Here is a 27696-nt window from a genome sequence, read left to right as displayed (position 1 = left end):
ATATGCCTTTACATGCAGCACAGTGCAAGGTGGGGAACAGGCAGTAAGGAGTGACAATGACAGATTTTCCTCAGTCCAGAAGAAAAAGCTATTAAATATTAATTGGCAACATAGACAGCTTTTACTGCATATGTAAATACTACAATACTCTGATTTCCAAGACTCATTTGCAAAATGTAGCTCTATCATTTGTTCAGTTTTACTTATGATTTTCATACTATTGCTTTAACCTTTCATAATTAATATAATAAGATCCAGTAATAAATTCCCCCTTTTTCTCACCCTTCTTTTGCTTTTTTTTCTCTAGAATTGCCATTAAAAAACAATACTTCAAGACTGCAGCTGGAATGATATTTAAACCCTTTCACCAGCTGGAGGATATTATGGACCAAGTGCTAGAAGAAAAGAAGCACCAAGATCACTTTGAGACAAGATGCAATATTACTTCCATGCCTCCATTTCAGTGTTACAAGCTCCTGTAAGTCCTCTCTCACATCGGAGAGTAACACAGGAGTGCCCTTGGAAGAGGGCAAAGAAGTAAATGAAGGATGAGTTTGCAGCACATGAGTAGTATTCGCATAATGCTTTTAGTCTGCTCCTTTGCACTACCTTCCAAAGTGACTAAACTCAGCCAGAAAACACAGGCTGAATACCACAGTTAGGGGTAAAATGCTGCAGGCAGTAATTATCAATCACTTTCTTTTCCCAACCATCAAAGAAGGTAATTTGTTTGTTTTCCCCACCCAGCGAGGAAAAGACTGGGTGGTCTTCTGACTTACGAGTCTGAGAAATATTCCTCTCAAAGACAAGGCTACCCCAGGCTTCCTGGGCAACATGAGGTCTTTTTTCAATGTGATCTTACACTGTATTTGATTCTAGTCACAGACATTAAGACTGTGGCAATGTTCTGCAAGTCATCATTAAATACCTTTTCTTCATAGTGCCATGTAAATCTCAGGAGTGTTTCCAAGAAACGAATAAAGCCTTGCTTGTGGAAAGGTAACATATTTCCAGTTCCTCGGCTGTCATGCTATTATTTCATTGAGGGAGAGACATCTCAATTAAACATTAACATAAAAACTCAGCACCTTGCAGAAAACTCAAACAATTCTTCTATTTATTTAAAAAAAATCTATTGGATTGCTACACATTCAGACTTTAAAAAATGAATTAAAAATTTTTGTTTCCCCATCCCCTTTTTAAACAGTGTACTTTTGGTAATACTTATACCAAAAGCCATGCCAGTTAAGTTGAAGTTGTTTGCGTACTGAAAAACCTAAGTCATGGAGTGTTCAATGTTGCAATTCAGCTTCCCTTTGCAGTAAAAGGAAGCTAGGAGAAAATGGGACAGGAACCAGGCTGAAAAGCTTTCTGAAAGCTGCAGCTGCAGCCAACAGCTGAAATTTAAAATCAGACATTATTTTCTCTCCTCATCTTGTGGGCTCTGCCACAGTTTCAATAAACCACAAATTTAGCCACAGAGGCGCTATCGTTTGTAATTTTCTTTTGCTGATGGAGCTAAAATAAGACCCGTTAACACTTCCCCAACTTCAGAGAGCAGCATATGTCACTCTCCAACAGGGCTCTTGGCAGGTTCCATGTGGACAATGTGTTAGGCAAGTAGCAACCCCCAAATGTGGTACTATGAAATTAGCAATTTACTATTGCAGAGAGAACCTGAAAAACAAGATCATATGGGTCAAGGAAAGCAGAAGCAAGAACTGCTGCCGTTTCCCAACCCAGTGAGAGAACAGACCCGTGATAGCCAGCAGACATGGCTCCCTGGGATTTCCAGAGGGCATGTAGCAACATCCCTCAGTAAAGAAACAAAGAGGACATCTGCCTATTGATAAAAAATGAATAAAGATAGGAAAAACCCTGTAGGAACAAAAGCCAAATTTCCCTGGAGATGCAGATTGCCAGTCACACAGAGTGGACTGGTTCAGGCAGCTCTCTACATTAGTGAGCTGGAAAGGAGGTTTAAGTGAGGTGGCAGAGCTTACTGAGTGCCTTCTGATTTTTAAGGAAGACAAGGGCTGGTCACAAGGAAGAGACTTCATAACATTCACTGACTAGGCAGTAAATTGACAGGTGAAATCCCATGTAGACAGATGTAAAGCGGTGCACATTGATATTGAACAAACTATTATTGCTCAAAAAGAGAGTTTGAGGTTATAGCCATTTTTTAAAAATTTCAGCTCAGTGCTCATTAGTGATTAAAAAGACAAATAGAAGATGCTAGGAAAAGAATAGCCAACAAGGCAGATAATACTATTAAGCTACTGTACAAATCCACAGTCTTCCCACATTTTGAATATTGCATGCAACTTTAATTTACTCCAGGTCAAAAAAGATACAATAAGAAAAAGGCAGCATGGATGATCAAAGTTACACAAGAGTTTCTGTACAAGGAACAACTGAATTATGTAGGACTCTCCATTCTGAAAACAGATGACACAAACATCTGTTTGAGGTCTATAAACATAAGTGACAGAAGTTGAATGGAAAAAGACTGGTCATTGTCTCTCTCAATACAGACTGTAGGGCCATCAAATGAAAGAAGTAAGCTAATTATTCAAAACCTCATAGATGTAAATAATAATTTCACAGAGCATTCTGGAAGTGCTGGTAAGTTGAGGAACTTCCTGCTGTAGGACATTGCAGTTACTGAGTTTAGAGGAGTTTAAAAAAATAAAAAACAAGTTAATGGGAAAAAGATCCATTGAGCACTGTTAAGAAAAAGGACATAATCCTTGGTTTCCCTCAAGTAATCTTTTAATTGCATCTTTCTAGGAGCTGGGAGGACATTCCAGAAGTATGACTGCATATTTTCTTGATCCCACATCCTTCTTTAGGTTGCAGTCACCATTCAAGACAGGTTGTTGGGCCTGGTACAGCTGCTCTTACACTTGACCAGCTACAAGAAGCCCTAATGCTGACAGCAACACTTTGTAATATGTGCTAAACACAAAAAAATAGAAGCACATTACAACAGAAAATAGCAACCCTATACCTAATCAAACCACTCTGCTCTGTGGCAAGAATTGCACAGAAATCTCCTGGAGAGAGGATATGGGAGAAAATGAATGGTATACAATACATGATGTCATGTTTCATCTGTTGTAGAAAACTGTCTGCACAGGAAAGTTAGTGCAGCAGAAGCTAGAGAATGAATTTGCAGTGCCTCAGCTCTTCCACAGAGGTGACAGACAATGCAGGGTAAATCTTACATGGCAGCAGCAGCCAAGGCTCTGGATACCATCAAGCATCAGAACACTGTTAAACCTTTTGAACAAGGGATCTGTACAGCTTTGGGGGCTGAGATCATTGTTTCTCCTGCAGCAGTTCCCTCCTACCAAGAAGCCACTGTGGAAGCCTTTAGGTGCCCTGACTTAGACTGAAGCACAGCATGGCACCAAGCCTCCTGTGCCCCTCCCCATTTCCCTGGGGTATGGGACCTAGTGTACAGCAGGCAAGTGCAGGTCAGCACACGGTACTCCACAAGGCAGCACTAGGATCTGGTAGAACGCTGGTAATTTGCTTGTTTAAAAGCACAAAATCAGAATATCTGCTCACACTGCTGCATACAACCTTGCCATGAAGGCATCATCTGCTTTAGCATCATATGCTTTTGTTCCTGTAGTTCCTTGGAGATTTGCTTTGACTATTTTCTATTTGAGATGTGTAACCACCTCTAGGCTTTCTCAGTCCAAGGAAACAGGAGATTTATTCTTTTTTTTTTTTTTTTTTTAGTCAAGAGACATTTTTCAAGGGCAGAGAATAGTACACCTTTTATTAAGCAGTGATGCACAGTCAGAAACTTTTTACCAGCAATTTCTCAAGGAATGTTATGACTGGCTGACTTGAAAAAGACCTATCCAAAATCTCATTAGATTTCCAAGTACTTTAGAAAGCAGTTCATACAGAAATATCGAACACAAAGGAAAGCAATGGCAGTTTCATTCCTGAGGTTATGTACTTGTGTGTTGACTGCAGAAACACATCAGAGTGGTGAGGACTGTTGTGCACTTGGAGCTCCTGCTCTAACAAGGGAGCTCCTGGGGATTGTTGCAGCAAACTCCTTGTAAACATTTTATTTGCATGATTAAATACTGTTTCTCAAGTGGTGTACATATGATATACAGTGATGTATTTTAGTAATTCCTGACTGAGAAAATCTGAAGTAATTTTAAAAAAAGACAAAAAATTCACAAAATCCTAATGGGTGTGGCACACACAGAGTTTGTAACACCTTACATAAAGCAGCCTCTTGATACTGTGGTTTGTGTAGAACAGCCAAGTCTGTCCTCTGCTGGAGACCAGGGCCCTGCAAAGGTGGCTGCAGATGCACTGGTTGTTCTAGAAATGTTTCACAGCCATCTGCAATACTGGCACTGCAAATGACAGAAAATAATAGTGCTCTTTTCTAGCTGATGGGACTTCTCCCTAGATACAACCAAGGAATCCCACTCCTTCCTTCTTTTGAAGGGAAGCCAACCTCCCACACCCCACTTAGTCTCAGCCATCAAAAATACAAGCAAATATCCACCTAGTTTCCACTTAGTAACCATAGAGGTGAAAGAGGAACTGCTGAAGGTAATTCATGGCACTAAATCCAGACTCCCATTTTAGGATGGGGTGCACTAGTCTCCTGAGACACCTTTCCATGACTGCCCAGCAGCATACACAGACTAAATGCCCAGCACATAGAGGGCCAGTGTTACAGGAGCTGACTCTTGCATGCAGCAGAGCAGACCATTTATTGTTCAGTGGGCAGCTCTCCAGTGGAGGTAGTGGTGATCACTTGAAAACATCTGCACATATGGCTTTTTGGATGGCATGATACTTCCTTAAATACTTCTGAGAATAAAATAAAATTAATTTTTTATTTGGAAAAACATGTACTCTCTCTACATGGAAATATCTCCTAATACTCTTTCTAACATTTCCACAATGTTTTAGACAGTGGTTCCCATGTAGACTGTTTTCTTCAAGAGCCAAGCACACATTTAATTCTAAATTTTAGGCTCGTGTTCCAGATTCTCTGTATGAAGACTTTGCTGTTTCTATTTTTGTCCAGTACTTTTTGTCATACTGTTTTTCTGCCAGCAGACACGACAATCAGTTTCTTAAACACTTCTCTCTTGAAACAAAACAATCCAACTCAGATCATATTCTGAGGAGACTCTCACTACCATAAAATGCTGCTTTACAAGGCTGAGGACGGTCTGTCTTTCCTTTGCACTACAGTTCTGTTTGCAATCTCATACCAGATGGAGCTGTTGCACGATTCCTGTCCAGGCTTTGAAAACCGAAGCATGAAGCCTGCTCTTAAAACTTCTGTCAGTAACACTTCATGAGTGGTGGCTGTGGCTGTGCCAGAGGGGTTGCAAGCAGCGCTTCCTTCCACCCTTTGACCCCAATCCACGCAGACACAGCGCAGCATCCACGCTGAGCTCTGCTGGGCTGTGTGGGGGTCTCAGGTCTGTGCAGCACATGGCACCACAGAGAGGTGACACCTCTCTCACACGTGTGCACCCTGCTCAGCTGCTGCTTCTCTCACCTCCTGGCTCATCGCCTTCAGCGTGTTTTGCTGACAACATAGCTTACTTTGCCTCATCTAGCACCCCAAAGAAGCACAGGAAGAAAAGCTATTTATAGACAAAGGCATGGTTGAAAGGCTGTGTTTTTGAAGCTGTTGGTAGCTGGATGGAGTGGGTAGCTGGGCTCCTGAGAGACTGAGAGCTGGCCTGGGGGTTACAGCTGCTGAAGGCTGTTCAGCACCAATAGGGAAAGCGAGCACCCACCTCCTGCAGGTCTGGAAGCTGCTGTCCCCCAAAACACACAGCCCAGCAGCAGGAGAGGGAATTCACTTCCTCTCTTGATACTTCATCTCAGCTCTTGTCCTAGCTTTTCACTCTGTGGTCCGACTGTGCTCAATGTCCCGCCAACAAAATACAGGCAATTTTTGCAAAACTGAACAGTTTCCTACCGTGGAAAGTCCCAGAGCTTAGAGAGAATTGGTTGATCTCCACCCATTGTCTGTTTCAGAACTTCCTTCACAGCTTCAAATTATGGCCTTCTAATGAAAGTATGGGGAAATCAGATGAACAGAGGAATGGACTTTGACAGTAGAGACACTAACAACACGCAAACCACTTTTTTAAAAAACATTTCTTTTTAAAACTTTGATTTGTCTCTCATCCTCAATGAAACAAGTCCCAAAAGAAGAACATGCAGAAGTATGTCCTATGGGCCCCCTGTGGCTGGCAAGATCCCCATATGAAAGTCCAGAAACTTCGTCAGGCCAGGATAAGAGAAATTAAAGCTATTCTTAGATGCTGCTTTGGAAAACACAAACTGATTTTGAATACAGAAGAGCAGAAATTCTCTTTGAGAGTCTTGAAAGAACTTAAAATCTTCAGTCTTTTTCTAAGACTGCATTTGTTTTCAGGGTGAAGCCTCAGGCTGTTGGCTCTCCCTGCAGCCTCAAAACTGGCTAGACCACAAGAGGTTCTGCTCCAAGCCAATGTCATAAGATTGACTAACTGCTTAAAACTCTATGTAAGATCTCAGAATGGTCATAACTAGAAGTACCTTTTACACTGTAAAACTCATGACACTTGTTTTTGTAGTTACACAGCGATGCAGGCATGCATGCTTGGCACTTTGCACACACTGCAATGCCATCAGTGCAAACTGCTAAATTCTGAAGGAAAACTGACCTTTTATAATTGCCCTTTAGTTATTGGAGTTGATGTCTGGTTGAAGATAAAACAAAGTTTTAGACTAAATACAAGCTGCGTGGTAGCAGAATTTTGATCGGATCTTATAAGATACCTGCACATTGACTTCTTAGTGTTACTGAATGTTCTTCACAGGAATGGTGCTAGATTTAAATCCAGCAATGCATTAGTGTTGCCTATGGAAAGACAAATACCCAAGGAATATGTAGCTGATATACCCCAGCAGAAAAACAACAACAAAAACAGCCAACCAACCAAACCAAAAACAAAACCAAAAATTTAAATTTGACTTGGCAAAGTCTTTACACATATTAGTTAAAAGACGTAGGAAACAGATGCTTCTTCTTACCAGCAGCCAAGATCTTCTAATAACCCTACAATTTGTTAATCAACTAACATATGGTACTGCTTTGGGAAAACACACCATTCTGATTTTGCATTTACATGCTCAGTTTCCTACAGACTATTGTCAAGATTTAACTATTGTTATATACCCCAGTAATTTTTATTACTATACTTTAAATAAGTCAATAAGTACAGAAATAAGAAAATAATCAATTCTAATCCAAACAATAAGTAAAACTCATTTTCACATAGTTTCCAGTGATGGATAAATTTTCACTTACGGTGCTGAATCTCACCAAGCTATAAAAATCACAGCTTGCTGCAAAATTATGACATAAAAATTCTGTTGACTTAAATCCCCTTAAAATTCACTACATTAAGTCTTTAGGGCAAAGCCAAACTGCCAAGGCAAAATTTGGTATATCTTCATAATATCTGCACAAGGTGGTTCCTGCATTTACATAATTTCATTAATGTGTTTTAAGCTTTATTTTAAACACATAAGAAGCCTTGCTGTCTCCTAAAATGACACCACAATTTCCTTACACAAAATATAATACTTCTAAATATTATTAGGTTAAAAAACATTAAAATTAGCTTATTCAATTTATTTTTTAATGAACTTTATTTGCGTAAATTTAAGTTTTAAACCAGTATGCCTCTGCTGATCTAGTCTCTCTCTGCCTGTCACTGGCCTAGGCTGCTGGGTCAGAACAGCTTCTGCCACCCTGACACAAATTCAGTGCCAGTCCATTCACAATGTCACAAACCTACCACCACTCAGTGTGGGTGTCCTGGTCTCTGCTGCTGGAAGTGGGATCAGCCTGCTCTCCAAAGGCGCTGGGCAGACCCTGTCCCAGACCAGCTCCCCCCAGTGAGCTGTCTCTACCCCCTCAATGGTTTTTGTCCCCCAGCAGGGAGGCTTTGGCTGCCCTGGTTCTGGGGCAGTGCCAGGGCTCCTCTGCAGCCCAGGTGCCGAGGATTTCACTGTGTCACCCTGCAGATGAGGTGACACCAAAACAGCCCTGGTCAGAGCACGGAGGGGAATGACTGTCTCTGCCCAGTCAAGAACACTCGTGAGCAAGCACAAGGAGGTTTGGCACAGAAGGTCTATAAAACAGTAAAGCTGATGGAGAAAGCTTAGGAAGGCATTTATGTTTTATGTTTGCTATTAAAATTAGAGATAGGCAGTTTTGAGTATGGTATGTATTCTGCAGTTTGAGGCCATTAGGAGGGCTTGTTTTTTGGCTGTTTTTCATGCTTTTAACGTCAGCCACAGATGTAGCACAATTTTAAAAACACTTTCAAAGTACTTACATATGGAAGCTTGTTTACAAGTAGAGTTTTTTTACAAGTTTACAAAAAGAATTGCATTACAGTGCCACTTCTCAGCACTGGACATGACAATGCATTCAGTTCTGTTTAGAGGAAGAGAGAGTTCTGAAATTTCTGAATACCTGACACATACTAAAAGCATCCATGTTTTTCAGCAAGTTAACATTTTTTTCTCTATTTTCAATGACAGAATAAAACTGAAAGTTGAGCATGTGAATCCCTGGAATTTTTCTAGCATTTAGTTTAAAAGTTTAAATCTGGGATTTTACTTGCAAGAAATACAAGGCACAAAGTTACAGGAAGTTAAAGTGATTTAAGGAAAATGAAATAAGAAAATGCCATAACCTTTAGTTATTTGATACTACTCAAAATTTTATAAATTTATATAGACTGGAAGACAGACTTTTTAAGTTATTAATTACTAAACTTTGAACTATCCCATATATACACCTGTATTCACAGTCATATAATGCTACTGCTCTATGTTTCACAGCATCTCTCTCTCTCTCTTCAAATTGCTCATCATCAATTAAATGATAAACTCTATCAAGACGCACAAGAATTTCCTGCACAGCATGTGATATAATGGTCCAATAAATTCTGCTGAGACTTTCAGGCTGTTACTCATAATATAATAACCGATAATTTAAAATGCATTGCAGAAACTCTCTCTCAGTTAAATACTTGATTTTCACTTAGATGCAGCATTAATCTTATGAAACAGATGCATGACTGAAATGAACATTAATACTTTCACTTACTGGCACACATATCTGATGGAATCTTTAAGAAATTCAAAGTAGGTTATACTGTCTGCAGAAGATAAAAGTCCCACCTGGCCAAGTCCCAAAACAGATCATGGGATAAGACACTCAGGGCTGGAATGTGTCTCTTCTGAAAGGCTAGCACATACATGGTGGGGACAGTATGTGAGGGTGGCTCACCCGGGTATACAGGCAGCTTCATGAGCAACTCACACCTGCAGCAACATTCTTGGCTTGAAAGGGGTTGCAGAGAACACTTGATAAATTACCTGGCAGAAGGTCTTTCTTCCATCTCCAGCTTATTCTCATTTTTTAAAAATTAATTATTTTCTTTGGGTTTTGCTGCATAAAAATTCAAGAACTGGCTTACCAAACCTCAGTTCCTATGGGTGGCAAAAGGAGAACAAATGTGACTTTTCAGCAGCGTAAGACTTTTGGTGGGCAGAGCCTCTTTGGTGTTTGTATAACAGCTCCTACAAGGAGCCCATAAGCAGCAGTGGAATCGCAGCCACTGGGGTGACAATGAATTTCCCACTGACAGCCGAGGAGCAGCAGGGAGGCACAGACACACCCTGGCTTTGTTTTATCCAAGGCTGCCTCCCTGAGTCAGCCCTGTGAGGAAAAGGCAGAGGGCAGGGGACCTCAGGGGGTCCCACTGTGCTTCAGCAAACACCCCACTGCATCAGTAGCACCTTCCCTGTGAAATGGAGGAGCACAAGGGCTTCCCCTGCGCCTCCATGCCCAGCTCCACACGGGCACCGCTCCCAGCAGGACAGCACACGCTTCTGGAGGAGTGCGGAGTTAGGTCTGCCTGGAACACCACACTGTTTCTGATGAAAGCAACAGAGAAATGCATCTACACAAACACTCTCATTCTGCTCTGTTCACCTAGGGTGTCTAACTCCACCTTGAAGGAGGTTTGGATTGCTCTACTACTGATATTTAAACAGAACCCCTGATTGTAAATTGTTGGTGGAAGTACCCCAAAGCTATCCGAAATATCCAAAAATATAACAACATTACAGATTTGTGGATGGGCAAAACTGTCTCGTAATCCAAGATCCTGGATAAGGAAATGCACTGCTAGTGTTTCAGAGGTACTCCAGCAGCTTAGACTGGTGCTTTGCAATACAAGCAGTAGTGGATCTGCTGTTGTTTTCTTTTCTCACTGAACATGCCACCCTTGCTATATCAGCAAACTGGTATCTACTGAGTTCAAAGCTAGAACACAATACCCACAGTCCCTCCCCCTTAACAAAGAAGAGAAAACACATTATGTTTAAAATGCAATTAAATTTCTAGATAATAACGAGATGTATGAAATCAAAATTTCATTTAAATATTTTAACTTACTGAACTATTCTCCTCTTCCAGCAGAGCGTTCTGCACCAGTTATTAGGAACAAGAAGGGAATTTCCTCCTCCTCAGACTATTCTTGAAATAGATTGCAGTAAGTCTTCCTTTCCAACCCCAGCCTTCAACAGCAAAAGGAAGCAACTCTCAATCTACAGGCAGGAAGAACCTCACAAACTAAAAAAAAAAAAAACCCAACCAAACAATCCCCATCCCAAAATTTTGATGATCACTTTATTAAATGCCAACACAGCCGTTTCAGAGAGAAGATCTCTGTGAGCTGTTTTAAAAGACTTCCTAATGCAGAAACCTAAATCATAACATAATGCTTGCTTGTCTTGCCTTTCAAGTCCGGAAAGCTCTTTGTTAAGATCACTTGTAGTAAGGAAACGAGTTTTCACTCACTCTCTGTGTGTATTTTTGTAAGCCAGTCTTGTAAACAAACCAGTGATAGTTTATGGATGCCAATAGAAGACAGATTGCCTTTGCCATGAATGTTAAATGAAAATTTCTGCATCAGCCCCACACAGCCTTGCAAGACTTGGGAATTCACTCCATATGGCAGGGTCAACAGTCAGAAGACAGACAATGACAAAAAGGGTCAGGTGGCAATAGCCTCTTGACAACTTTATTGTCATTAATAGGCAAGGAAAAGGCAAAATATGCAGCAAGCGTCTGTATAAATGTGCAGTGAACAGCATGGAACAATCTCATTTCAAAGATCTCAATTAAGTGGAAGTCAAATCAATAGCTAAACCGTATGCTAGACCCTGAGATCAGCATTGGTACAGCAATGAAAAGTGGGCATTAGCTGAATTCAGCAACTGAGAAAAGAGAGGGTCCTTTGGTTTCAGGGTGTGTCTGGATTCGCTGGGTTTTCTTAAAGGTAGTGTTCTCTGTCATTCTTCACTTCTTCAGCCTGGAACACCTCCCCTCCTCCCTTGGAGGCCAAAGAAAAGGGCTTTGCACAACAGCTTGCAAAACTCCCTCTCAGAGATCCCTCTGTGTCATTAAGGGATTTTGGAAGAGAGACTGCAGCCTCAGCATCTTAAGAAAGGTGGAAGGCCAGAGCTGTCCCTGTCTAGTCCATGCCTTCACCCTGGGATCTGATATAAAATCTTGAAAACCTAACTGTGTTGTGCACACTTCAGCCTTCACAACCTTCTCAGGACTCTTCTGGAAACCGTGTTGACAAAAAAAATTCTCCACAAGATTTTTATGTGGCATTGGATTGGTAATCACAGGCTTCTTCAATACAGCATACCACTCCTAAGTTTACCAATCTCTCACTCTTATCTTTTTCTGACCTTGCTGCAGACTTGGAAAAGAGAGAGACCATGATCTAGACTTTGAATACTAAAAGGTGGAAGAACTTTAACAGGACCATCAGGACATCAGAACAACAGGAGCACCAACCTCCATAAAAAGAAAGAGACAAAGAAAGTCCTTCCTAAGGACATACCTTCCCCCATCCCGGATCAATTTAAGACAATCTGATCAATGATCAGGAAGATGAGAGTGCTCTGGACTCCTCCATGGAGGTTTTATTAGCTGTATCAGGAGCCCAGGCTGTTCATTTAGGGGTTGAAGTTCCATGACTAGAAGTCAGTCATCTTTGAGAATAACAGACTGAACTAGAAATCATCACTGAATCAAAGCCTCACTGTAACTAAATGGCTTTTCACAATAGAAAATCACAAATTATGGGCAGATGCTCTATCAGTGCAAAAGAATCATCACAAACTGAAACCAGAAACTTGGAAAAACAAAGTATGCAGGAAATCCAGAAAGAACATCATTGGAGTCAACGTGACAGAGGAAAAGAGCTGAAATTGAAAGATACTCTCTACTGGGAAAAGTCTGAAGAAATACAGGAAAAATATTTCCACAAGTTTTCTGGCAAAGAAATCCTTCATTAGGAGGCAGGGAAATAAAAAATGCTCCTGGGGTAAACTCTGAGAGAGGTGTTTGATGGCTCATGGCTATCTGCCATCTGATTAGCAGTGAATGCTCCTACCATAGAGGCAGCAGGTATGAAAATGCACTAATATACCGAAATTCTGTCCTGGGAAAGCATGTGACAACACTTTTAATTGACACTAGCAATACTTGCACCTCCCAAAATGTCAATAAAATTTGTTACAGATTTATCCAGTTGATGATTTTTGTTTCATATGAGAAAAAGGAGTGCCGTCTCAGAGTAATTAGGTTGCCATACCAAAATCCATGTTCATTTAAATAGCAGACTAAATGCAAACAGATGCTGTCTTGATTTCACATTTAAAGTCCAAGACAATGGTTCCCAAAGCAGGGTCCCAAACTCTGTGTGGCCTGTTGCAGGGTTCTGCAAAATTGAAAACTCATTTTACAGTGCCCAAAAAGTATCTTTGGGGAAAAAAGAGAATAAAATGCAGCTACCCTTCTTACACCCATTAACTTTGCCTCTTTTGGAAGAAAAATGGAAGGAGGATAGTAGCAAGACCAAATAAGAGGCTGCAGCTATTTTGCATAAAATTGCTATTTAGCAGTGATTGAAGTTTTTGTAATGTTTTTTACCATATTCTCATTTTATTCATCACGTTATCTCTGATTATGAAGTTATAGAAGGTAGTACTTTTCTGTTAATAGAAAAGTCTTTTCTGTCTTTTCTTTTTTTTAAATGAAAATCCATACCGACTGCAGCCTCCTCTCTCCGAGTCACCCTGGACACAGCCCAGGCGTAGGTGGGGAGAAGCAGCCGCTGCCAGGAACACACACCACAGCTTAGAGACTCAGAACTTTCAGTCCACTTCTTCCACAAACTTGGTGTGTCCCTGTTTTGCCGTGATTCTCTTCCAGAAAATAGGGGTGCAGCCTGTGACAACTTGCTGTTGCTGTGCATGCTTGTTTTGCTGCTACATAAGTATCCTTTGAAGGTTCATCTTTGCAGTTCTCAGGAGCAGTCCCTGAAATAACCCACTGTAACACCTTTCATGAGGGTCCTCTGCAGTGCTAATGTGTCAGGATCATTGGGGAGATTTGTTTCAATGATGCAGCTCATGCTTTTATCTCAGCTACACCATTCTTACAACTAATAAACTAATTCTTGTAATTCTGGTTTTGACAATCCTTATGACACAGAGAGCAAAAATTATATACTGATTTAATTCCATCCTCCAGACAAGCCGAGCCAGATCCCAGGGGGAGTCAAGAGATACCTAGAAGTTAGAGGAGGGAAGAGGCTTTCCCATGTCCAACACACAGCATTCCTACCACTTCTCCTCAAGCCTCCTTGCTTCTGGGAGCTGTGTCCTCTGCTCTCGAGCTGGGGTTTTCCCATCTCTATCAGCCTGATAACCAGCCTCCAGGGCACCACCCTGGCAAGAGGAAGTCAGGGACAAAACAACACAGTCCAAGGTGAGCCTGGTGACAAATACACATGAACTTATGCTAGTTCTGTGGTGACAGCACAGTACCTGGAGCATCTCTAGCTCAGGAGGAGATAAAGACCAGAGCACAAGAACCCAGGTAGTGCTCAGGTAATTCTCTTGGACTTAGGATATTTAAAACACATCTGAGTGGGTGCTGCCAGCTATCACTATTTCACTGCCTGTGCTGGAGTGTTTGGCATCCAAGAGGCAGGGAGTAGGTCTGATGCTGAAGACATAGACATCACTTGAGACTCATCAAAACAAAGACTGCTGAATGTCAGTAAAAAACATTCGCTCCTGTGGCCTTAAAAAGAAGTTTCTGAGATTAGACTGACTGTCACCCCCATTCCCAATTTCCCTGCACTGCTGGCAAGGAGAATCAGGAATAAAGATAATCCTAGAAGGAAGGGAGGGTTGTGTTTTAAGATTTAACTTCTCATTATCCTACTCTGATTTGATTGCTAATAAATTAGACCAGTTTCCCCAAGCAGAGCATGTTTTGTCCAGGATGGTACCTGGTGAGTGATATCTCCTGGTCCTTGTCTCAACCCACAGGCATTTCATTACATTTTCTCTCCCCTGTCCAGCTGAGGAGGGAAGTGAGAGAAGCTTTGGTGGGGTCTAGGCATTGGACCAGTCCACACTGCTTTGCTAAAAAAATTAAAATAAAAATTTGTTATAGTGAAAACAAAAATGCATTCATCAAAATATACAAGACTAATAGGAGAATATTTCTGTAATATTATGATAGTTTTACTGTGTTAATGTGCCTTTTAAAAATTAAGGATCATTGACTGGGAAAAGGTGAAAATTGGTAGTAAACATGTGACCCAAAAATACAAATTACAAGTAAAGAAGTGCTTACTGAAACTTGCAAAAATTATATAAACATAGAATGGCTTGGTTTTGAAGGGACCTTTAAAGGTCCAACCTCAAGAGCAGAATGGTCACAAAAATGGACCTTTGAAAGACAGTGAAATGCAAGATATGTGACCCTCTGAAAAAATCATAGTAGGGGCAGAGAGTGGTGGATTTTGATGCACAGACCTGCAACATCTTGAGGAAGAAAAAGAAGAAGGTCTCACTGTAACTAAATAAATATAACCTCAGCTATGCTGTCTCTGAGATAGATTAGAGTAGGGATTCCTATTGTAAATTAATCTCTCAAGAGAGGGTATGGGGGCAGTAGAGGAAAAAGGTGTTCCTAAAATAAGAAGCTATTCTGGAATAAGTCTATGTTAGTCAAAGAGAAAAGACAGCCAGGTGAAGCCATCTTATTTGGATGGATATGTGCACGTCTCAGAAGAGACACACACAGTTCTGGGGAGTTTTCAAACATGAACGACGAATTGAAAGCACAGAACACCAAACTACCCTACTTACCCAGCTGCAGAAGCAAATCTGTGTTGATTTGTTATTATTATGTGGAAGTTTGCTGTGCTGTTACACACATGCTAAGAGTGCTGCAAACATTTAGTGCTCAAAGCCATGAGTTTACCTCATGCATGCATTGAAATACAACAGGAAAGTGCATAGCTCCATGTATGCTGTTTTCTTTTGTCTTTCATACAAAATTGAGGAAAAAAAATTGCTTTTAACAGGAATACTTTGTAAGAGTTTGGAAGTAGATCTCAGAGAAAGCAACTCACCTCTTCAAGGGAGTAAAAGCCAACTAGTGAGAAGTGAAGGAAGAAGCAGCCACAAACATCTAAAAATAGAAAGTCCAGTAGGAAGTTCCCCTACAGAGATTTAATCTGCTATTGTACTCAGATCCTGGCATTACGAGTTAAAATCCAAAGAAGCTATCATCTTTAATACATCATCTCCTTCCTACTGTTCTTTAAAGCAGAGAAGCTGATTAAACATCCTGCCACACTCCGGTAACCTTAACAGCACATTTCTTCATCTTGCACTGAAAAAGGTCAGTCACATGTTAAATTGCTCTTCTTTGTGTGAATTTACTCTCAGCACAGGACTAAGTCAATAAGGGCTGTATTCTGCTCTTATCAACAAACCAAGCACTGAAAAGTAGGACATTCCATCTTATTTCAGAGAGATGTGAAAAATGCAAGTATTTCTCACTCCTTTAAAAAGTTTGACTTTTACATTTGCTTACTGAAAACCCAGATTAACTGGTGTGGCATATTTTACTAGAATATGACTATCTCCCAAAGCACTAAAAAAGCAAACACCTTTACCTTTATTTTAGAGAGCAGTAATGATCTTAAAGGTTATAGCTTTATTGTTCCCTAAAGTGTAAGTATAAAATTCAGGAGAAGGTTTTAGGGCTTTTAATGAAAAGAATAAATCCAAAAATACAAATGTGAAATTATTAGACATTAGCATATATTAGCATTTATTTTATTTAAGAAGTAGTGTCACTCTATACACACTTCTCTAAACAGTTGAACTGCTGACTAAAAGAGGTCATTTCTATACAGCTGCCAAAATCCCATTTGTCAAAAAGTGTAATTATTCTGGGGAATACAGTAGTGGGATGTGGAAAGAGCAATTTGTGAGGTTCTTCCTGTTGCCTGACAATTCTTTACAGTTTTTGTGTCTTTGGGTACCTGTTGAGTTGGTTGGAAAATGTTTGTTTTTTAAAGGCATGAGGTTGAAGGTTCTGCTGGATCATACTTTTCATGAGACACCAAGGCATAGGTTCCAAAGCCTACTTTTAATAACCTCCCTCTCGCCCCCATGAAAATAAACCCATGTGGCTTCTCTAGATTGTCATGGCAGCACAAGGGGTCAAAAACCAGAGGGAAATTGTGGGAAGGCTTTTCCAAACATTTTCCTACACAGAGAAACAGGCTGGCTATTACATTTCCACTCTCTCTCTCAGGATAGGAGGTGTTTCCAGTGGTAAAGGCCCTTGTTCTTTGCACAGCAGAAATGCTGCAATTCTGGCTAGGGAAAGGAATGATGAACCAAATAGCTTTCCAATATGCATAGTAGGAATGAAAATGAAGGTGATTTTTGAGTTGGAAGCAAATCTGTGAGTGTGATTCAACACCACTGCCTTTTGGGACAACAAGGGAGTTGGACTGGGTGGAGGAATTCCCTTCTCACTTGTGGGCTCCCAAACAAAAGCAAGGTGCCAGAAGGTCAGAGCAGCACAAAGTCCAGGCTGGGGAGCTCCAGCAGCCCCTGGCACTCTCCCTCCTGTGAGCCCAGCAGGGCTGTGGCTGTGCCAGCCCGGGGGCTGTGGGGCACTCTGCTCTCAGACAGCCAGGAGGAGTTCCTCAGGTGAAGCTCTGGCACGTTTTGCAGTGCTGCTGGGTCACTGAACACAACCTGAGTGTAATTGTGGTTAGCAGACATCCACGCTCTGGGTTTTACAGGATCTGTCAAAGGAAATTAAAGGCAGTACTGACCTTCACCTCAACTCCCTTGGGGCTTTTTTTATACTTTAAGTACAGCAACCTGGATAAGTAAATAAATGGATACACTCCTTGCCACCCTGGAGTATATCAGCTGTGCTCTCCTATCTACATCTATAATGTAACTAAAACCTTTAAATTCCACTGCCCTTTCCCTTCTCTGTGGGTTTTAAAGCAGTAACAGGCACCATATTTTGGTACCACTGTTAGTTTGTCCCCTTGGTATCTGTGACAGTAAGAAAAGGACAATTATTCATGGCTATCCACTGTTAATAGTGCACACAGAGCTCCTGATTGCAGAGGAAACAGAAACCCCGTCCTCACAGGATCTGAATCACAATCTGAATACACAACGTACTTACTGGTCTGAATATTTGCATCTGGTAACATTGGAATCTAATAATACAACATTAATTTTCTATAATACAGTGCTAATATAGAATTTCTTTAATATGCAAACAGAAGAAACCAATTCTGCCATGTGAAACAACTGTCCAAGATACTTCTGGTGCATCAATTTCCTCATTGTTTCTCAAAAAGATGCACAGAACCACAGCCCTCCTCATGTTCTCCTTGCTACACACACACTGTCACATTGCTCAGAGACACTGGGCACTCATGCACTAGGCACAGGAGGTGACAGCACCTCTGGAAATTCCCTCACAGAATGAGAACAGAGAGGCTCTACAAGAGCCCACCAGCTAGGAAATTAAACAAACCAGATGTGTAAGAGAGGAGCAAATGAAAGGCAGCTTTCTTGCAGCCACAGCTGCTGGGAGTGCAAGGAGCCACCTGCACAAGAAGGGCCAACCTACCCCACACAGCTCCCACCAGTACTATGATGTTTTTCTGCAGTGGAGGAGTTTCAGAAAATAAAATAAATTAGATGTATTTGATTTTAATTGTGGGCTCCCAAGACATAAGCCATAGCTTCATGAGCTATGAGGTGGTAATGTTGCTGCAAGAAGACATCCCTTCTTCCCTCAGCTGCTCACTTCCAGCCCCTGTCCCCACAAACCTCTGCACAGCCACACACTGAACCATGACAGCTCAGGGAAGTGAACCTGCTGAAACAAACCTTAAAAAAAAAAAAATCTCTTTTTTTCTTTCTCTGGGTTAGTGGCTTCACTGCTAAGCATAACTCACACTGAGGCTCTTATTAGAAAGGAGGAAATTATTAATTGCATATTGGGTTAATTACTAAAAGAGTGAATTGGTAAAAATATTATTCCATATACTTTATTGGAAAGCTATTTCCCCCACAATTTCCCCCACCAATTCCAGTAACAATCTGGATACCTTTTTATGCTTTTAAGTTAATTTAAATTTTCTTTGGTACTGCGCCTGTTGGGGACACTTAGTAGGTGTCCTGAACATAAGGCACAGAAGATAATTACTTTGCTCTACTTGGCAGAGGTAGCCTGTAGGTATGCTGGTCTCACTACATCCAATCTCATGTAGTTGTGAAAACAAAGAGGTCCTGAAGTTGTTCAAGTCGGAGTGAGAGCTCTAAACCCAGCCCCCAAAAAATGCAACCACGTTGGGTGCACTATATGGCAGCAGTCCTGTCAGCAACACTGCAATAGTTTTTCAGAGGAAGAATAAAGAGCAAGATCTCTGCTTGAAACTGAAGAGAGATTTATCCCACAGAAGCATGCAGCACATCATTACCCAAACTGGAACAAAGGCAGGACATCAGTATTCAAGCGTTATGGGAACTTTAACAGTGAAGGATCAGGGATTTGATGTGATGTCCAAGTGAAATGCCAGTTATAGTTTGCACAGTGCCATCAGACAGACAATACAGTTTTGCTGAGAAGCTATTAATTTAATGTTATGGAAGCAAAATATTAAGCTATGAAGTTCTATTATACTCAGAGCCTTTGACCCTGGTTTATCCTGGAGTTCAAGCCCTGATAATCTATGTGCTTGAAGCTTCTTGGTGGATAATGGAAAATTCTGCTCCATTTCCTCTGGGACTTCATGCTCATTAGTCACAGCATACCAATTAAAAGCTTTGTTAGAAAACCAGAGGAATGTGACACAGCACATGTACAAACCAGGAAGCTTCATTCACATATAACATGGATGAGTGGCTCTGTATGGAAAGCCAAGCATCGCATTAGCAGGTCGTGTGCATCAGCCTGCAAGATCAACAAAAGACATGCAAAAATTTTTAAGTCAGCACTCTCAGTAAGCAATGAATTTTGAACAATGAGTTACAGTATTTTTCACAGCCCACACCTTCTTTCTAACCCAAGGTAAAATATTTTAAAAGTTGTGTTTTCTTACTTTGCTAGTTTGGCAGTTATCTAGCAGGAAATCACTAAACATCATCAACTACCAACCAGATTCTTTTCCCAACCATTAGAGGTGAAGCTGGGGTTAGTTCTCTGGCAAGCTACTTATGACTAGAATAACAACCATTTTCAAAGAGGATTATTGCCACTATGAACCACTGTCAAGTATCTGTAACAGCAATTCTCAATTAAGGAAAGAATAGGACTCAGCGTCTGTGCTCTGATCAGGCAGTTAATAACTGACTCCGCCTCAATCAAAACAAAAGTAACATGTAGATTGATTTTTGCAACAGTTTGTGTTACCATTCCATGCTCAATCATTTATTACAGAATTTAAAAAATAATGGTCAGCTATAGTGGTAAAAACTTCTATTTGCTACATTTTATTAACCCTTAAGGCTATTCCAGCATTTCCCCCACAGTGAACAAGCTGCTCCCAGGAGGTTTTAGGGTTAACATCTTCCACTGACAGCATGCTGTAAACCCAGCAGAGGCAATAGCTCTACCTTTCAACTTCTATTTTTATTTCTACATTTCAACTGCAGAACAATAGAGATGTTTAGCATATTTCTTATATTATAGACAGAATACTTTGTAAAATATTCCATCTGTGACAGGGATGATTTTATTAGAGTTTATTCCTCCTCCAGCACACTGGGAACATTGCTTTTTTTCCTGCACTTTTTGTTTGCAGCACATCTTTACATCCTTTATCCTTGGTGATGGCAACTCACCAGATGGGGCCAAAAGCCAAGGCCGTGCCCATGCCCCCAGCACCTCTGCAGCTCCCACTCTGCCCTGGGGTCTGGGTCCTGGCAAGGGACAGGGACAGCTCTTGCCCCATCTAACCAGCACAGTGCCAGGGGGTGGCCAGGGGGAAAGAGACAAGAAATTATCTTGTTCTTTCTCACCTGAGCATCACCAAAAATTGTTGGCTGTGGTCATTGGTCCCACCAAGCATAGCAAGAAGCCAAACATCACTCTTACAAGCTCCTTCTTCCAGAAACCTTAACTCAGTATCCTTTCTTTTGACCTACAAGTAATTGTGTCTAAATTTGGGAGCATTTAAACGAAATAATTGTTCGTGTTGTACTTAGACAATGCCCACTTGGGCAGTTTACAAATCCCCACTGTCAGGAGTGGTGGCGCTGTGCTGCCTCACTGAAGGAATGAGCTGGGCTGGGCTGGGGTTGAAATTGCATCCATCACTGCAGAGCACAGCCCCACTGCACTGCAGGCCCTCCACCTTTACTGAGGGACACCTGGCAGGGACCCAGGAGAGCCTCGTGATGGCTTGGGAAGGGAATGGCATCTCCTTCTTCCCTGGCATCAGAGGCAAGGGGGGAGCAAAGCTGATGATGACTCAAAGAGAAGCTCTGAAGGTGAACTAAGTTAACAGAACGGGTCCTTCTCCTTCCCCAGACCCTCCCAGCCACAGCTGAGACTTCCTCTTAGAAAGGCTGTGGTTTTCCTCACATTTAGATCTGGTGTGAAGCTGCTCAGTGGTGTACTTAGTGAAGCTGGAAACACAACATGAGAAATGAAATGACAAGTAGCTAGCTTCTTTTTGTGAATTCAAAGAACAGGATTAAGGCTGCTCAGAACACCTATTTCTTCTTTCAGTTTACACAGAGCTTTTATTAAAAATCTGTATCCTGCTTGGAAGATGTGAGGAGACAGAGTAGAAGTTCTATGGTATTTTGAACCTAAAGAGCTAAGATATCCTTCGGTTTAGCAGAGCCCTGCATCCATATCCCCACTAAAATCCAAAATAAATTTTAGACTCTTCATTTGCTTTTTGGATTTTGAGCATTTAAGTTACAGGCAGGTAATATTTCCACCATTTTAATTTTGTAAGTCTAATGCTGAGAGTTGGTTTTCTTTTCCCAGAATCAGAGGCTTAAATTTACATTTAGGATTCCAGGAGCTGGAACACCAAGAAAATCGTAAACTGGAAAAAGACATGAGATTTTTTTTTATATCAACGTCAAAGGCTGCTTACTTCAAACTATATATTTATGGGTTCCCAGTCAAACTAATTAAATTTATTAAGAAAGTAATTTTAGAATATCCTTGCCCAATGTCTCTTTTTCTAGATCAGTCTAATGCCTGCTAAGACACCATCCTAAAGTTGAATAGTTTTAGGAAGATAATTTTTTCTTAATGTTCACCAGGGCAGCTCACAGTCTCTCACTAAAGCAAAGTATCTACTCTTTTATTACTCTAATTTTTCATGTTGCCTTTATATTTGATGGCTACAGCTGCAAGTAAAAGACCATTATCTTAAGAGAGTTATACTCTCATTCACTGACACATTAAACATATTCTCTTTTTAAATGGAATTTTATTTTAATGTAAGTGAAAATAATTGAAAAACTACCAGTATGTGCCTATTACTCTAATCACCTACTTTAAAAATCATGGAAATAAATTACTCATGAATGAGTGGAGCAGAATTACAGGATAAAATATTTTGGTTCAAATACCTGCTTACAGCCCATACCATAAAAAACCCCCAAAATATATGTATATAGACTGATTGAAGTAATTTATCCATTTTCATCATGAAAAATGAAAATAAGTTTCAATATAAAAACAAAAGTAAACTATGAATCAGTAAAATAATTCTTCCCTGTACAGGGAAAGTACTTCACATTTTATTTACAGTAGCAGAAGTCCAAAGCACTTATTCCTAATTTTCTTGTTAAATTAATCCAGATTTTCCAGTTAACAAACAAATCCATGTCACTTGAGAGTTATTTTGTGAGGTTTTTTTCCCTAGAGGATTTTTTCCTTAGAAATCTTTTGAACTTTTTCCATTCTTCTACATTTCTCATCATACCCCATTGTAGCTTCAAAAAACCCCAAAACTTTTATTAAAAAATACATATCTTCCTCATGGATAAAAACTTAAGGCAGCAGAATCACTCTGAACCTTTGAACAGATCCTTTGTCCTCCCAGTGACATTTATCACCACTTCACTCACATGTCACAGCAGTGTGAGGACACCTGAAGGAAAAGGAAAGGAGCTCTGAAGCTGTGTTTGCTAAAGGGCTTCCTGCTCCAGGCTCCCTACTGAGGCAGAGATTCCAGGGCTGAGGAATTGCCTTGCTCAGGGTGTCCATTTGAGACACCCAGAGCACGAGGGAGGGATGCACACCCAGCAGCAGAGGGATGTGCTCACTGCCTCACCAGGCCATCCTCTGTTCCAAGCAATGCTCATCTTCAATGCCAAAGGATTGTTTTCTACCTTCTAATTTTTCACATTCAGGAATTTGTCATTTTCCCAATCACATTTCAGTTTACAGAAACACAAAGTTACCTGTGGTGCACCTAGAGTCTGTGCTTAGCTGTTTCTCTTCTTTCCTGTCCACAGACATCTGTCCTTCCCCTCTAGCCTTATCTAAGATAAGCAGCTTCGGTTTACACACTCAGTACCTTGCAAAAGCATAGTCTGGAAAATTAATTCTTGAGAGGATTAATATTTTTTTCCCCTCTCATCACAAATATGTTTCTGCTTCTGTAGACAATGTGTTCCGCTTTGCAGACAGAAGGGGCACTGCCTGCTCTGACAGGAGCATTCCTCTTCCCTACAAAAGGAAAACTGCACTCAGGCCAGTGCAGGAATAATTCTAATCACCAAAATAGCATGGTCTGTCATATTGATGCAGCCTTCTACAGGCATTGTGATGTGTTTAGGAAGGTTTTTTCCGTTCTCTCATTTTTCAATACCGGCCTGCCATTTGAAAATAGAGTTTCTACTACCCATTTTGACTCATTTTTAAAAGCATAGTTTGCATGGAGTTGAAATTACATCCAAAGGCTTGTCCTTCAAATGCAGTTAAACAAACCAGGGTGAAAAACCTCTCCTTGCCTGCCTTTGATTTCATGGTGCAGTGCAATGGAAAGCCTTGCAAAGAGCCTCTGAGTCCTGAAGCTGCTCACTTCACACTATCCCATAAAAGCATCCTATGATTTCAAGAATCAGTAATTTTCCCCTTGAGGAGTCAGATAAATTCCTTCCCCTCTAAATTTGTCAAAGGTTTCTTTCCTATCATCCTACATGGACTCCTCTGCTTCTTGGTTGCCCAGTCTAGGGGCATGAACAAATTCAGCCACTTGGATAACTCTGAAGAGCAACCAACTTTATGTTATGCAATGGCAGGGAAAAATGGGCTAACTTGCCCAACCCCTTATTTTAAGAAAGATGTGGTCTTCTGGCCTTCACAGCACTTAACCCGACTGTGTTATTTCTAAAGCCACGGACCTGGCCATCGAAGCATCTTTAAATTTTCATCCACTCTCACTTGATCCAAACATAGACAGTTGTCCATTTTACAAAATTAGTAAAAAGAAAGATATGCAGAGAGGACAGGACAAACAGCATAAACTAAAGCCAGACACAGTGAGGCAGCAAAGGGAAATAAAAGCTTGTTACAATGGGGAGAATAAGAGAAAGCTGAGGGAGGGCAAATGAAGGGTAAGAGAGTAAAATGTGAAATTAAGCTAAGGGAAAGAAAAACATAATGAATAGAAATAACATTTTAAATCTTGAATACAAGACAAACTTTGACAGCTTGTGTCACACGTGCAACCACAAATTGTATTATAGAAATCTATTTTCCTTGGGAATGTTGAGCTGGACACTGCTGACACCATAGTCTGCTCTTGAAGCTGAGTTGTTCAGGGGCTAAAACTATGTCATTCATGTATAGGAAGAAGGCAAAGTGGGAAAGCTGTATATCCAGATATAAAAGACAAGAACTGACTTTGCTAATGTTGATGAATATATTTCCTAAAGAAAAGTTATGTAACTTCATCATTGCTCAGATAAACAAGCAAATACCAAAGCTGGCTATTGCAGCTTGTTAAGGGAGAATCACCCCTATTTATAAATTTCAAAAAGGAAATGTAAGTTCTTAGATGTCCTTTCTCCATTGGTTTAGGGGGCTTTTTAAACAGAAAATAGAACACTAAACTTGGACTGTCCCACTTTCAAAGTTGGAGCAATGTGGTCCATCTCCCCATACCGACTACTCTCTCAAGTAAGAATTTGCAATCTCTCTCAGTAAGTGAAGCAAAGAGAAGATCTTAACTTTGATAATGATTGGTGAATTTCAAATCGTTTGGATAAGCAAACCCCAAAAGTTCAAAATGAATATTCAGATTTTGTTACACAGCATGGTCTGCAAATTGAGGATAGAAATCTCAGATGATAGCTATCTTAGATCTCCTCCAAGATCCTCTGCATGCCCTAGTTATGTCTAAGCAGGAAATGACACAAAAACCACCAATGTACTTAGTTATGAAATCCAGAGTTGTTCTGAACATTCAAAACAAAAATATTGAGGGAGAAGATTCACTGAGAAATCACAAACTTGCAACTAGGCTGGCTTCATAATGGGCCCATCCCTATTCCTCCTACATTCCTTACCCAGCATATCGTTTGTAATTCCCGAAATAAGCAGACTCCCACCTGCAGTGAGTCCCACTGGTGACTCATCGCTGCCTGGCAGAGAAATCCCTCTGCAGCTCACACCCACTGCTGACCTTGCCCAAAGATGAGCACAGCACAAATCCAGGACAGTGCCAGAGCCAGGTCTGCAGCCAGGTCTGCCCCTGTGCGGGGCTCAAGCTCTGGCTGTGCCCAGGTCACTCCTGCCCTGCCTGGCAGTGCCCAGCTCAGCAGGGGTGCCACTGCTCGTGGGCAGCGGGGACAAGCTGGCAGGCATGGGGACATCCTCGCCCACCAGGACCCTACACAGATTCCCATCTTAGCCACACCGTCATAACTGAGCTGGAAGCAATGCAATTGTGTTGACGGAGCCAAAATTCCAAAAGGCTCTGTATGTGGAGCAGGACTACCCATTTCCAGAGGAAATGGCAGGGTAACAGCAGCCCAGCTGAGCTCATGGCTGGCTCCTGCCCTGTGGCATCGGTCACAAATGCCACCCTGCAGCAGGAATCCTCCTACCTCTCTGAAAACACCGTCTCTTCTAAACTAGACTGCAGGCAATTGCCTAATATTTTTCTGGGATTCATTTATTCACCAGGCTCTCCAAGTCTGTGTAAATGAGCATTTACTTGAAATGAATCGGAAAAAATAACAAACAAGCAAAACACTTAACCCAGTGCTCTAGTTCCAGGAACACATCACTGTATTGTTATCTTTGCCCTTAGAAAGCTTCCACCATGTATCACCTCCAAGGACAAACATTTTGGTGGAGGGAGAAAGTTCACAGCATGCCATCAAAGTTATGGATTTGTTTTTGCTCACATTATGACTTACACATTTCACAAAATCAACAAACAATTTACGCTATTTCAGATATGGATCTTTTCCATCTCAATGGGACTTAATTCCCTCATGCTGAAAAAGGAAGCCCCAGAGAACTGGAATAACTAAAGTGACATTATGGGAAACACACCCTGAGGCTGCCAATATCTTTCTGTGCTGTTGTAGGGATGACTGCATTACTGAGCTACACCAAAGGCCATTTCCAGCAGAAACCTTTCCTTCTTCTTTGCTGCCATGAGGAGGATTACATGACACAGCACTGCACTAACCCCATTTATATGATTCTACTTTTTTAAATAAAAAAAACCCCACCTATAAAAATGGGCTATAAAAATAATCAGCTCAACTTCTCATACTAATCATAGAAATATTAATACAAGGCACTAACTACTCATATGCTGTGAGATTTTCTTCTCTATGCTAAATATGAGAGTAATAAAGTTTATGCTTCCCATAAGTTGCAAGAAGTTGTGTTTTACTGCAGAAAGGTAACATCAAAAATAATTACTGTTATAGCACAGTGAAATACAGTCACATTTGGTATATATCAAGGGTTTATGTGAGAAACTTAAGAAGATGCCAGCTGCAGTATGGTTTTCCTTTTTTTTTTTTTAGATGTACAGTGCAAAAATCACTTTTACTAAAGAGAAAGGCAGAAAAAATGTTTAAAATAAATGTGTTTACAAATATAGGTAGGTTTTCATTTATTGAAACTATCCATCAAGTAAAACGGGGTCAAAAGTCTAAGTCTCCCCAGACAAGCAAAATTCTGTTTAAAAAACTATTGTGGTTTTTGGAGATACCACTATTATATGGGGCTTTCCTCCCTTCTGAATCAAAAACACACGAGTTTCATAATCTGCAAGTGTTATCACCAAGCTACCCTTACCGGTATTATTTTAAAGTCTTCCCTCCCCACCTTTCCAGCGTCTCCTTTCATTAGGAAACAAAATCAATTTTATTACCACATCCCTTCCCTGCAGGAACTACAGAGCATTATATTGTATACTTTTTTTTTCATGAATCAACACATTTTCTTCTAAAAATTAGTCAGGTACCTTGTCCCATGGTGCTTCATTTTTGAAAGCTGCTGACATTTCCACCCCACACATTCTCAAGATCAGTGTGTAATTATTTCTTTTTGTGCTAGAACTATCTTTTATGTACAAATCCTCCTATGTGCAAGACAGCAACTGTATTTTCTCTCAATTTTCTTTTTACAGTCAGACAAATCAAGGATTGTAATCTCCCCTCATAAAATAGTCTCTCTCTTCCCCAAGGCATTTTAGAAACCTGCCTAGGAACCTGACTATTCTAAAACAGTTTGAATTTACTTTTCTTCCGTGTACGTGATCACACTGGCACAGATCTTTGTGTGTTGTACTTTACACATACCTTATATCAAGCAGCACTAAGGCCTCCTTGCAGGGGAAACATATTCCTTATACTGCCAGAGGATCCATGCTAGAATCAAATCTGACAACTTTCCACAGAAGTCTCATTTTGATGCCTCAATTATCTCATGATTAGCACTCCCATGCCTGTCTAGCCTCTCCCTGATACAAGCTCCCAGGTGTCCAACCCTTCACTTCTGACAGCAGTCTGTCATCCCCCTTGCACTATTTTCCAACTCATGTGCTCATCCCATTTCTTCTAAATGAAACTCCAGTCTTCAGCATAATCCTCCTGGTAACTTGTGTCATCAAGACCTTTTTTCCCAGTATTGTTGCTTTCATAGTACAATCAGTAAAGAAAACATTT

At 40.8% G+C, this 27696-nt stretch overlaps 1 protein-coding gene across 2 annotated transcripts in view; it reads right to left on the bottom strand.

Moving 5' to 3' along the window:
* The window catches only part of KIAA1217 (KIAA1217 ortholog), a 333490-nt gene that overhangs the window by 183403 nt on the left and 122391 nt on the right, over nt 1-27696 (bottom strand). Inside the window, exon 1 of one of the 2 annotated variants that reach the window (XM_063413878.1) lies at nt 10544-10884. The exons of the other annotated variant lie outside the window; for it this stretch is intronic. The gene's annotated coding sequence lies outside the window, so the exon portion shown is untranslated. Of the gene's footprint in view, nt 1-10543; nt 10885-27696 lie in introns of those variants that run through there. 2 annotated transcript variants of the gene reach the window in all.

This window comes from Prinia subflava, chromosome 1, assembly GCF_021018805.1.
Source record: "Prinia subflava isolate CZ2003 ecotype Zambia chromosome 1, Cam_Psub_1.2, whole genome shotgun sequence".
Classification (NCBI taxonomy): Eukaryota; Metazoa; Chordata; class Aves; order Passeriformes; family Cisticolidae; genus Prinia; species Prinia subflava.
This window is presented reverse-complemented; position numbering and strand designations above follow the sequence as displayed.